At 41.7% G+C, this 11,932-nt stretch overlaps 1 long non-coding RNA gene across 1 annotated transcript in view; it reads right to left on the bottom strand.

The window, feature by feature from the left end:
* Positions 1-7,818: 7,818 nt before the first annotated feature.
* The window catches only part of LOC116280297 (uncharacterized), an 80,572-nt gene continuing 76,458 nt past the window's right edge, over positions 7,819-11,932 (bottom strand). The window contains exon 3 of the long non-coding RNA XR_012077277.1: positions 7,819-7,963. This is a non-coding gene — a long non-coding RNA (uncharacterized lncRNA). The remainder of the gene's footprint in view (positions 7,964-11,932) is intronic.

Below are 11,932 nucleotides of genomic sequence, written 5' to 3'. Positions count from 1 at the left end.
TTTTCTGATATATTTTCCATTTGGCTATATATAACATATACCTTGGCATGAAGTAAAATTCCAAAATCATTCACATAATACCATTAATATATTTAAATTATATTTTTAAATGTTAAAAAGAAAATAAAAAAACCAGACTTCTCTACCTATTAGGCATTTCTGTGGCAATATCTAATAGACCCCTTAACCATGACATTGAAGATCTGAGCTGATTCCAGCCCCTTTCCACCTGCTCAGCCCCACCTTGTCCCATCCCCTGTGGATGGAGAGGACATCCCTCCCATTGTCCAGATCCAGAAGTTGGAACCATGTTCTTTCTCTCTCTTCCTCTTACACACACAGACAGCAAACCCAGCTTCTTAGAAAATTCTGGATACTCTGTCTTCATTAACCACCTGCTCCCAGCTCTCTGCCCTACTAGGAGACACCTTCAGCTCCTTCTTGTACACCAAAAAGCCTCCTGCTTCCATCTTTGCTCTCCTACAGTCTCTCATTCACACAGAGTCAGAGGGAGCCTTTAAAAGCATACATTGAGGGGGTGGATGTAGCTCAGTGGTAGGGCGCTTGCTTAGCATGCATGAGGTCCTGGGTTCAATCCCCAGCATCTTCATTAAAATAAATAAATTGCCCTCCCCCCCAAAAAAAACAAAGCAAAAGCATAAGTTGGACTACATCACCCTTCCCCTGAAAACTCACTAAATGGGTCACCACTTCATTTGGAGCCAAAGTCGTCACAAAGGCCTCAAGACCAGTAGTGCTCTGCCCCTCCACCCACACTCTCCCCCTCACTCTGTGGGCCTCTGGCTTTGGCTCTTCTTTCTTCCTCCGGATCTATTCTGCTTCAAGTTCATTACTCCGTGAGATCTGCCAGAATTGCCTTATTCCCTCCTGCCTGCCTCCCACCTCCCCGTCATAACCCGAGGTTGCTCTTATCACTCTTTTTCCCCAAGCTCTTGTTACCCCCAACATGCTGCCTATTTCCTCTGCTAAAACTCTGAGCCCCCAGTGATGGGGAGTCATGTCTAATTTGTTGACTGATAAAGCCCGAGAGCCTTGGGCACGGATCTATTTGCTAGATTCCCATATGTTGTAGGAGCTTATACAGATTTGCTGAATGAATGCAGAGGTCCTGGTCCAATCCGATGGAGCACTTCTGTGTCCTGCTCAAAGATTACCTCTCTTTTCCTCCTGAGAGGGGGTGACCATTTCATTGGTGATCAAAGGCAAGATCTTTTTGCTTTATGCTGTTAACCTTAGGCAGGGAGACAAGGGGATCGTCATATACATTTTAAAATTTGATTCACTCTGCAGTTTGTCTTTGGTCTCTGTATCCTTTTGAGAAACCGTTTATGAGTGATCATTCTTCCATCAGATTGAACCGGGTCCAGGGGAAAGGCCAAGACTGTCCCATCGGCCATCCTGTGTGTCATGTCCTGTGACCCAGTGGATGCTCAGCATGTAAGTGAACCGACAGGAGTGAGTGAAGAGATGGGAGCATCTCCTTATTGCTGTTGCGGCTCTCTGTCCGATGCCTTGAGATATGGGGAAGGGTTTACAAGTGTGGAGGGGTGAGGGCAGGGACTCTGTGCTCTTCCTGAATGCCCTGCCCTTACCCATTCCCCCAGGCCCCTCTGGGAAGCAAAGCCGAGGAGCTGGGCCACCGGGGGCTGTGCTGATCAATAATCCACCTTCACCCCAAGTCCGGGGGTAGGAGCGGCCAGCACACCTGGTTGAAGACTCTGGAGTCAGGTCCTTGGAAGAATTCCTCACTGAACGATGTTTTGAGCCTTTTATTTTTCTCTGTAGCCTCCAGCTGAAGAAGCAGATTGCCTTAGATACATGAAAGGTGAGGACACCTACTATCCCCATGGAGCCCAGTTGGGGCTGGGAGTCTGCTGTTTGTGCAGCAAGTGGGCTCGTGTTACCTTTGGCATCCCTGTGCCTGAATTCATGCAGTACACTCGGTGGTAAGGATGGGGGTGCCTGGCAGCGAGGGAAGCGGGACGGGAGACTGCACAGCTGGGGAGACGTTAACCTGGGGTGAGCAGGAGCCTGCTGATGCATGGCATCTCGGTGCAGGGAACTCTCCACACTCAGAGAGGTTCCCACTCCCGCAGGCCCCTTTGATCAGGGTGCTGGGCTGTCAGCACAGCAGGGTCCCTGTGAAGATCATGGTGCCTTCAGGCAGTGGGAAGTGAGGGGTCCAGTGGCACTTAAATTAACTGTGCACCCAAAGCCAACCCCCGTCTCTTTCAGCCTGTTTCCTAATCTGCAAAACTGGAATGATGTTAACCATCCCGCAGGGTCTTTGATGGGCTGGGACAGACTAGAGAGTCAGGAGCTGGAATTCCTCTGTCCCCTGATTGTTTTCCTTCCTTCCCACAATTTGCTTTCACAAGCTCAGTCTCTCTGTCTCTCTCTCATTCACTTGTAACTAACTTTCTCTCCTGCTCTGGTTTCATTTGATTCCCACCCTCCTCCCAATCCCCAGATGAGTGAACTTGATTTCTGTGTGTCAGTTCCAAATTCCCGGGACAGATGCTCTGTCCCCTCTGGATTGGTTGTCCAACCCATCAGTTGCAGCCAGAGGAGCGAGTCCCTCTGGGACCAGCGGAGGGGCTCTGCCCAGCCCCCCAGCCACCACTGTGGGAGCACATAGCTCTCCGTGGAGGAGGTACTGCCTGTGACCTTGTGTCAGTCAGTATAAATTTATGTCTCCTCTTGCCCCACCTTGATCCTCCTAAGCAAAGATGAAAATTAAACACTCCCGGGATTTGTGTCATGGAACACTCAGGGTGGGGGCTAAGGGGGCTGGATTCCCTGCTGCGTGTAAGGGGCTACAGTGACTCCCCAACGAGAGCCTGCAAAGGGAACAGCACCGGCCCCACCGGGCACTTGGGGCGCTGAGTCTGCGTGACATTGAGCCAGGCTTCTGACCACATCTCAGGGGTCTGGTTCGACCGGTTAGTCTTTGAAACCAACCAGCTGTGGATTCCTCAATCCCTCCCTGAGGTTTTACCTGAACCACCAGCTTCTGTATCTCTGAAGACAGATGATGAGGACCCTACATGTAAGCCGGTTGCACAGCCCTGTGCGGGAATTTGTGCTGCACGGTCTGCCCGGAGAGCTGACCGAGGTTGGTATTTTACTGATCTTAGAAATAGTCTGGTTTCCTGATGCACTGTTTCACTGAACAAGCAACAGAAGCCACCTCTGGCTGATAAAAGCAGAAAAGGGACTTAATGAAAAGATACTGAGAGAGTGCATGGAGTGGCCCGGACCACAGTTGACCCAGGGGCCATAGGAGATGTTGGGGACCTTGCAGTCATGGTTAAGAGCATGGTGTCTAGAGACAGCCTATCCGGGCTTGGTTTCCTCCCTTACTAATCATGTAACCAGGATATGTAATCCCTTTGAGACTCACTTTCTTCATATACAAAAAGTGATACTATCCACCTCAAAGTCTGTGAGCATTAAGTGATAAAATATATGAAGAACTTAGAATAGTGACTGGCCTATTTTGCATGCTTCATTTTGACTTCTTTATTTTTATTCTCTTTTTAAACCATTGTTTTAGAGATTACTCTTGAATTTTAATGAACACCCTAGATATTGAAGGTTAAAATTTATTTAACCCACACATTGAATTTTATAATACCAAAAGTTATCTTTATTTTGTTTCCATAAGTTCTGTTTAGTTCTTTAAAAAATTGATCTGTTTTATTTTTCATGATGTCCTTGATTGTTCATTATGTTATATATGATTCATTTTATCTTTTAGTGATTCAGTCATACTTATTTTATGCTCTCTCTTAGATTGTTTCATAATTTTAGGCTCTGGAATATTAATCATCCTGTGTTTTATGGTTATCTCTTTCTTCCCTGTGGCACTTATTTCCTTCTGTTTTTAATTGTGTGTCTCTGTGTGTGTAGAGTTGTGGGAGCTTCTCTTCAGTGAGTACAATTTTTTTCCTATGATTGTCCCTTACATCCTGGTTTTTAAAGTTTCCCTAGAGAACAATTTTGTGTTGCTTATCCTAAGGCTCCAGGTGATTTAATCAACCTTGTATTAGTATATTTTCTGGTTTGGGAATTCTGGAATCTTAAGTGGAGTATAAGTTTGGATTCCACATTCATATGAAGCAGGGGCATGGAGCTTAGATATTTTTAAGGGAGACTTTGTTTTTTCCTAGAGAACCGGTTCTTTCACCCCTTTCCTGTGTGCACACGTGGAGAATTTTGAGTCTCCCTTTCAGTGAAGAGGCAAGTCTTCCAATACGTCTTATGCAGAGTTTCTATAAAGGAAGATTTTTCTATATCTGGTATGGACCCTTTTTCCTAAATGGACATTGTGTCTATTTATGTGCAGATAAAAACACCTTCCTTCCAGGGCACAGAGGAATAAGCTCACAAGATTACCATTCTGGCTTTAAGTGTCCTCTTTTTATTTTCACATGGGAACTTCTCTTTCCATAGTTAGCTCTGTATTATTTTTGTTGTTGTATTTTATCTAACTTACTAAAAGTTTTACTTAATAGTGATCAAAATTAGCTCTGTTCACCTGTTTCCAGAACTGAAAGATTCACTTCTAGATTATCTGTTTGATTTTTCTTAAAAATTCTTTCCAGTATATTTCTCTGGTGAAAGTCTTTATCCTGTTATCTATTTTCCCTTCATTTCCTTATATTCTTGAATATATTAAAAGTAATTGTTTTATAGTCTTTATTGTTAACTTTGATGCCTACATCACCTAGGGGTTTGCATCCATTGTCTAATGTTTCTTATTCTCATATTGTCCGTCATATAGTCTTGACATGTTGCATGTCTAGAAATTCTTTATTGCATGGCAGACTTTGTGAATGAAAAATCCATATGTTATCTTCCATGAGAGTTTTTCTCCCTTCCCATCAGGCAGACAGGGTGAGGGATTGATCATCTCACTCTGATCAGGCACTGAGGTGGGTCAGGACTCAAGTGCCTTTTTTCTTAAAACAGCTTTGAGGTATACTTGGTGAAATATTTTTCCCATATTTAAGTGTACAACTTAGTACACTTTGACATAAGTATATCCCAAAGAAACCATGACCACACTCAAGATAGTGAACATACCCATTGCCTACAAAGTTTTTCCCCTGCTTTATTTTGTCCCTCCCTCCCTCCCCATCTCTTCCTCTGGAAACCATTGATCTGCTTTCTATCACAGCATATTGGTTTGCATTTTCAAGATCGTTGTATGAATGGATTCATGCAGTATCTACTCTATGTTGTCTGACTTCTTTCATTCAGCATAATTATTTTGAGAGTCATCTGTGTTGCTGTGGGCATTATTAGCTTATTATTCTTATGGCAGAGTGTTGTTTAGTGCTGAGTTATTGCTGACTAGTTTATTGTGAACAGTGTTTGCATAGACCATCATTTGATTCTCCATTTACTTCTTGATGGATGCATGGGTTATTTACAACTTGAGCTATTATAAATAAAATTGCAGTGAATATTTGATTACAAGTCTTTGTATGAACATATGCTTTTATTTTCTAAAGCACCCAGATGAGGGATGTCTGAGTCATATGGTAGATAGGTGTTTACCTTTTTAAAGAAAACTGCTAAACAGTTATCTGATATGATTGTATTATTATAAATTCCTCATGGTGTATTTCAATTCTGGTTGCTCTGCTTCCTTGCCAGCACTTTGTGAGGTCAGTCTCAAATTGTATTCATTCTAGTTTGTATGTGTAGTAGTATCTCATTGTGGTTTTTAAAAGCATTTCACTAATGACTATTGGGATTCAGCATCATTTGATATGCTTGTTATCCATCTGGATATCTTTAGTGAAGTGTATTTTCTGGGCTCGCTCATTCATTCAGGTGTTGGCTTCATTACTGAGTTTTGAGAGTTCTTTGTTCTGGGTCTCTCTTTGTATCTGATCATCATTTGTCAGATATATGATTTGCAAATAGTTTCTGTCTATGGCTTGTCTTTTCACTTGCTTAGCAGTGTTTAAGAAAAGTTTTCATTTTGATAAAGTTCACTATATAATTTTCTTTTTTAAATAGCTTATAATTTTGGTGTCATAGTAAAGAAATATTAGCCAAACACAAGGTCACAAAGTTTAAGCCTATGCTTTTTTCTCTTAGATGTTTTATAGTTTAAGATTTTCTATTAAGATGTATGATCCATTTTGAGTTATTTTTTGTGTATTTTATGAGGTATGGATCAAAGTTCATTTTTTTCCTTTGCATATGGATTTCTGATTGTTCCAGCACTGCCTATTGAAAAGAGCCTTCCTCTACTGCATCCTTACTGAGAATCAAGTGTCCATATAAGTGTTGGTTTACTTCTGAACATTCTATTCTGTTCCATTATCCTATTTTCCTGTTTTACATCAATACTATACTTTCTGATTACTGTAGCTTTATAAAAAAGTCTGAAAATCCGATAGTTTAAGTCTTCCAACTTTGTTTTTCTTGTTCAAAGTTGTTTTAGGTATTTGGGATCCTTGGTATTTTTATATGAATTTTAGAATTAGTTTTTAAGTTTCCTTCCTTACATCCTGTTCTGCCAAAATTCCAATCATTTTTTCATTCATCAACAAAGCCACATTTTCTGAAGAAATCTCTCTAGACCCCAGGTGAAGGGAATTTCTCTTTCTTCTGTGCTCCATTCACACTTCATAATATTTGATTGAATTTATTCATATTTGGCTGTATGTACTTTTCTGATCTTCCCTGCCATATAGTAAACCTCTCAAGATCAGGAATCTTGACTTGGTACCCTCTGTCTGCTGAGAAAACTAGTTCTGTGCCTTGCAGGAGTGAGCCCTGCAGTAAGAGGTATCTGCAGCACACATCTAGCTCATTGCTTGTATATTGTCAAGGAACCCTGCGGATTAGAATTGTTTATTGTTGTCTCCAATACGGCTCAATCTTTATTATTTCTATTGCTGCTGCTGCATTTTCAAAGAGCAATGGGCTAATTATTTTCCAAATATCAAAACATGCTACAATTGACTTGTGATGCTAATTATGTGCTGCTGTGTCATAACAACCTGCTCAGTGTTCACAGGGTCCTTCACTCATGGAACTTTTGCGAGGATGTCATGTCCTTAGAGATAGCACTGCTGTGTTTGGCGACCTGAGCAGCAGTATCTGAACTCAATCCTGCTGTATTTCCAGTGTCCCCTCTAGCTCGCCTCCTGCCCTCCATGGGGGGACCTGAAGCTCTGTCCTCGAAAAGCCTATTGTTTCTCAGGAAGAGTTTCCAATGAAATATAAGCGTGTCCTTCTTGTGGGGACATTCAGTCCAGAGACCTGACAGCAGGGGAAAATGTTTAGTCTGCTTTTTGTAGAGCCTAAACTGTTCCATACTTATTAGAAGCAAATCCAATGAGGAAACTGTGTTGGCATCTAACAAATCAGCATAAATGTCTGATGAGGAAGATCAGCTTCCCCATCCCACTCAGGCATCATGTTGACGTGACACTCACCTTTCTCCTGTGAGCAACGTAAGGTTCAAGATATTATGAATGGATTTTTGTTTTTCTTCCTTAGTCTTTCCACATTCAGTGTCTGGTGAGATTATATGAATCCTACTTATTTGCAGCCCAGCACTAACCCTTTTTTTTTTTTTTTTTTAAAGAATCACGTGTTTAGAAGGCTAGTGGACAATTTATTAGAAGACAGAAATCCTCTTAGATTTTGGTCCTAAAGTCAAATCTTGGTTAGTGGTGAATGAAAATTCCCCTTAAAATTTAAAATACAGTGATATAAAGTTTTAATAATAGTTAAATATGTCAATTTCATTAAGCACTATAGCAGTTATTTACCTTTAAGCCTGTTTCTGGGGGCAATTTTGCAAAGATTCCCTCTCTTCATTGATTCCTTTATCAGAGTCCTTGAGAGGCCCCTGTCATCACTGTCAGTATCATCATCATCATCATCATGGAACTGATTCCTCTGGAAGATTCTAGGAAAATAAAGAGATGGATGGGGACACATGTAGGTGAGTGTGTGCATATACAATGGAAACAATTATCAGACGTTAGATGCACAATATCCATTCCATTTAGAGAAGAATGTGGCCATGAACTCCTGATGTGCTGAATGAAGGAAGTGGTGGGAACAGGATAGTCAATGGAAAGGAGGAGAAAGTAAGCAAAGCTGGGAACATAGATCCTCGGTTAGGAGATCAGCACATTGGTGTGAATGAGGGAAGTGTGGTGACAGAACAATGTGTCCCCCCCCCCACGGTGTAACCACCTGTGAAATGTTACTGTACAGGGCAAAAGGGATGACAGACATTTTAGGACAAAAATCTTAAAAAATCTTAGAGGATTTGTCTTCTAAATTGTCTATAAGCTTTTTAAGGCCATGATACATTATTAAAGATTAGTGTCAGGCCACAAATAAACAGGATTCATATAATCTCACCAGATGTACTGAATGTGGAAAGACTAAGAAAGAAAAACAAAAAGGCTTTCGTAAGGTTCTTGAACCTTTAATTGCCCACGAGAGGAAATGTTACCCAAGGGGAGTGTCACAGACACATACATAATGCCTGAGTGGGGTGGGACAAGGGGATCCTGAGATGAGGTGATAGGGAGAGTAGCTTGGATTGTCCAGGTGGGCCCAATGTAATCACAGGGGTCCTTAAAAGAGAAGGACATTTTCCAGCTGAGTTTAGAGTCAGAGGGAGGTGTAGCCATGGAAAAATGTTCCGAGACGCTGCTGGCCATGAAGATGGAGGAAGTGGTGGGGCAAAAGCTAAGGAAGGTCGGTGACCTCTGGAAACTGGAAAAAAACAAAAAACAAAAAACAAGGAAACATTCTCTTCTAGACCTTCTAGAAGGAAGGAACCCTGCTGCTACCTTGAATTTAGCCCAATGAGAACTGTGTTGGATCTCTGACCTCCACAGCCATAAGCTGATAAATCTGTGCTTGTTTAAGCCATTAAGTTTCTGGAAATTTGTTACAGTGGTAATAGAAAAGTAACATAGGGAAGGGTTGTGTAAGGAATTAAAGGTCTGGGATGGGATGTGGAGAGGATTTTGACATTTACACCTAAAAAACAACCAGGTGCAGTGGGAAGGTGTTTTAAGGAAGAAATATCTGGTACAGCTGTTAAGCAGACTGTTTGGAGTGAGAAGAGCATTGGAGTAGAGGAATCAATTAAACCTCTACCAGGAAAATAAGGAATAAAAGGTCACAGGGCTTCACTGTTAGTGGATGTAGGAATGGAAATGGGCAGAGAGATACAAGCATTACTTTGAAATTAGCTACAAATTTGATGACTGCATGTTGGGGAGAGTTAGCCGACTGAATGTTTGCATCCCCTCAAAATCCATAGGTTGAAACCCGATCTCCCAGTGTGACAGTATTGGGAGGCGGGGCCTTTGGGAGGTGATTATTAGGATAAAATGAGGTCATGAGAGTAGAGCTCTCATGAATGGGATTAGGGCACTTATAAGGGGCCCAAGAGAGCTTGCCTCTCTGCTCTTTGCCCCATGAAGATAGTGGGAAGACAGCCATCTTCAAGCCATGAAGCCAATCCTCTCCCAGATATCTTGATCTTGAATGTCTCAGCCTCCAAAGCTTGAGGAATATGCTGGTTTTTTAAGCCACCTGACCCATGGTAATTTGTTACAGCATCCCAGACTGACTAAGGCAGTGGAGAATGCCTCAGACTTTGGAACTGATTGCCTGGAGAATGCTGAAACACAGGGAAGTGGGCAGCACAGACGTTAACTCACTTAATCCTTCCAGCACAGTAGGAGATAGTTTACATATTCCTCACCATTTAAGAGGTAAGGAAAAAGAAGCACAAATAAGTAAATCATAATCATAATCATAATCATTATTATTTGTCCAAGATTCACAAAGAACCCCCCGGAGGCAGAGTGAGAATTTGTACTCAGGCAGGCTGGCCCCAGAGACCCTGCTCATAACTACTAAATCAGATGGCCTGGCTTATGCGTATCATTTTTTTTTAAAACTGTGATATGATGATACTGTGTCCAGTAAATTATAACTTCAAAATATGTCACTATAAGGGAATCATTAGTCATGGGTGTTACAAACCACAGAAAGCTAGACGTAGAAAAATAACCTGTTAGGACAAGAAGACCACTAATGTTTCTAAACAGCATATATGCTAAGCCTTTGCAGTAAAATTTTTATTTATAATTCTGCCTGGCTACAGAATACCTTCATAATTCTGCATGTGGCTGGTGGCTCCCATGTAAGACAGCACAGGTCTAGAGAAGTTAAATGACTTGCCCAGCCTCGCCCAGGATGCTTGTAGTGGGATCACATCTACAGTCTGGGACTTTTTCTTTCTATCTACCAAGTCCCTCATGGAGGCTTAGAAGCGTCTCCTTTGGTGCCCAGCTGTCTATCCATGCTCACGACATCTTGTCGTGTGTCACAGCTGGCTCTTGAACATCAGCCAGTACCCACTTCTGCTCTTCTCTGACCGTGTAATATCTCTTAACAATTTCAGTTGCCTTTGTGACATCAGTTCTTACGTGGAAGGGTAGTGGCTAGAGATGGAAATGTGTCCCTATGAGAAGACTGACAGATTTTTCATAAACATAGCAGGAGTGGTCAAGAGAAGAAAAAGTCAGGAAGAAAGACCAGTGGAAGTAGGTCATTTAATATACCAAATGGATACCTTCAATGTATGTTTATGTCACTGAGTCCAAACTCATTCTGCTGACTGCAGGCAGGCCAATAAATCAGGAGACCAGGTTTTGGGGCAAGAAATAGCGACTTTAATTGGAAAGCCAGCAGACTGAGTAGATGGCTGACTAATTGTCCCGGAGAACCATCTTCCCCAAGTCAGAATTCAGGCTTCTTTTATATTAAAAGGGGGAAGTGGTTATGCTCAGTTGTTACAAACTTCTTGGTGTAGGAATTCTTTGTTGTTAAAATTGTTTGTTCTTGCAGCTATCCATCTGGGTCACATTCCTGTAAATCTCCAACACAATAAATGTTATTTTCTATTTTGCAACTTGTTGTCTTTATATGAATGGAAAAGTGTTAATATTCTTAAGGTCAGAGCCTTGAGATTAGGCTCTCCTGTCTATTTCAGGCTCTAGGCAATTGTTTCATAAAAGGTGCAGAACCAGCTAGACTAAGCCTAGGAAACAGGGCGCAGGCTTAAAGTCAAAGGAACAGACGTAATATGGAGTCAGATTTTTTCTTTCTTATTACAATAGTGCCATGGAGAAACTACTTTGGGCAGCTTTTTGTGGGGACCTGGAGTCTTTCTCTCTCAGCCTCTGGGCACCTCTGTTGAAAACCCTTCCTAGCTGTCTGGCCTGCTGGAAACCCTTTCCACCTGGTTTGCCCTGAAGATGTGTTCTGTTTATAACTCCTTTCTACTCCTTGGAAAATGATTCAATAAAAACTTAGTTGGTTTTCCACCAGCGCCCCTGGGCAAGGGTGAGGGATAGCATGTTATTATTTTATAAACAGTATACATAAGAAATGTAGTCATAAAACAGCACTGGGCACATAGGAAAGAGTCAATAAAAGCTTCCTGGCTTAAAGCAAAAGTGACGGCTAAGTGTTTCCATGGCTGCTATATTTGCTGAGCTAGTTACTCCTTCCCTCCATTACGCCTTCTTTTAATTGAAAAAGAAATATATGCATATAGTACAAAAAAATTCAAACAGCACAAAAATACACAAGTATAAGTTTTCCCTCATCCTCTGTTCTTTCAGCCCTCCCTGGAGATGTCACTGTTTACAATCCTTTGTGTGTTTTTCCAAATATGCTATGCACATTCCCACCTATGTATGTAAATTCCTTTAAAGTTTTACTTATTTTTAACCTAAAGTGATTTAAATCCTCAAGTGGCTTCTTCCCGGGTAATAGAAAAGAACAAATCTGACTCCATATTAGATCTGTTCCTTTGACTTTAACCCTGTGCCCT

This window comes from Vicugna pacos, chromosome 1 (assembly GCF_048564905.1).
Source record: "Vicugna pacos chromosome 1, VicPac4, whole genome shotgun sequence".
In the NCBI taxonomy this organism is placed as follows: Eukaryota; Metazoa; Chordata; class Mammalia; order Artiodactyla; family Camelidae; genus Vicugna; species Vicugna pacos.
This window is presented reverse-complemented; position numbering and strand designations above follow the sequence as displayed.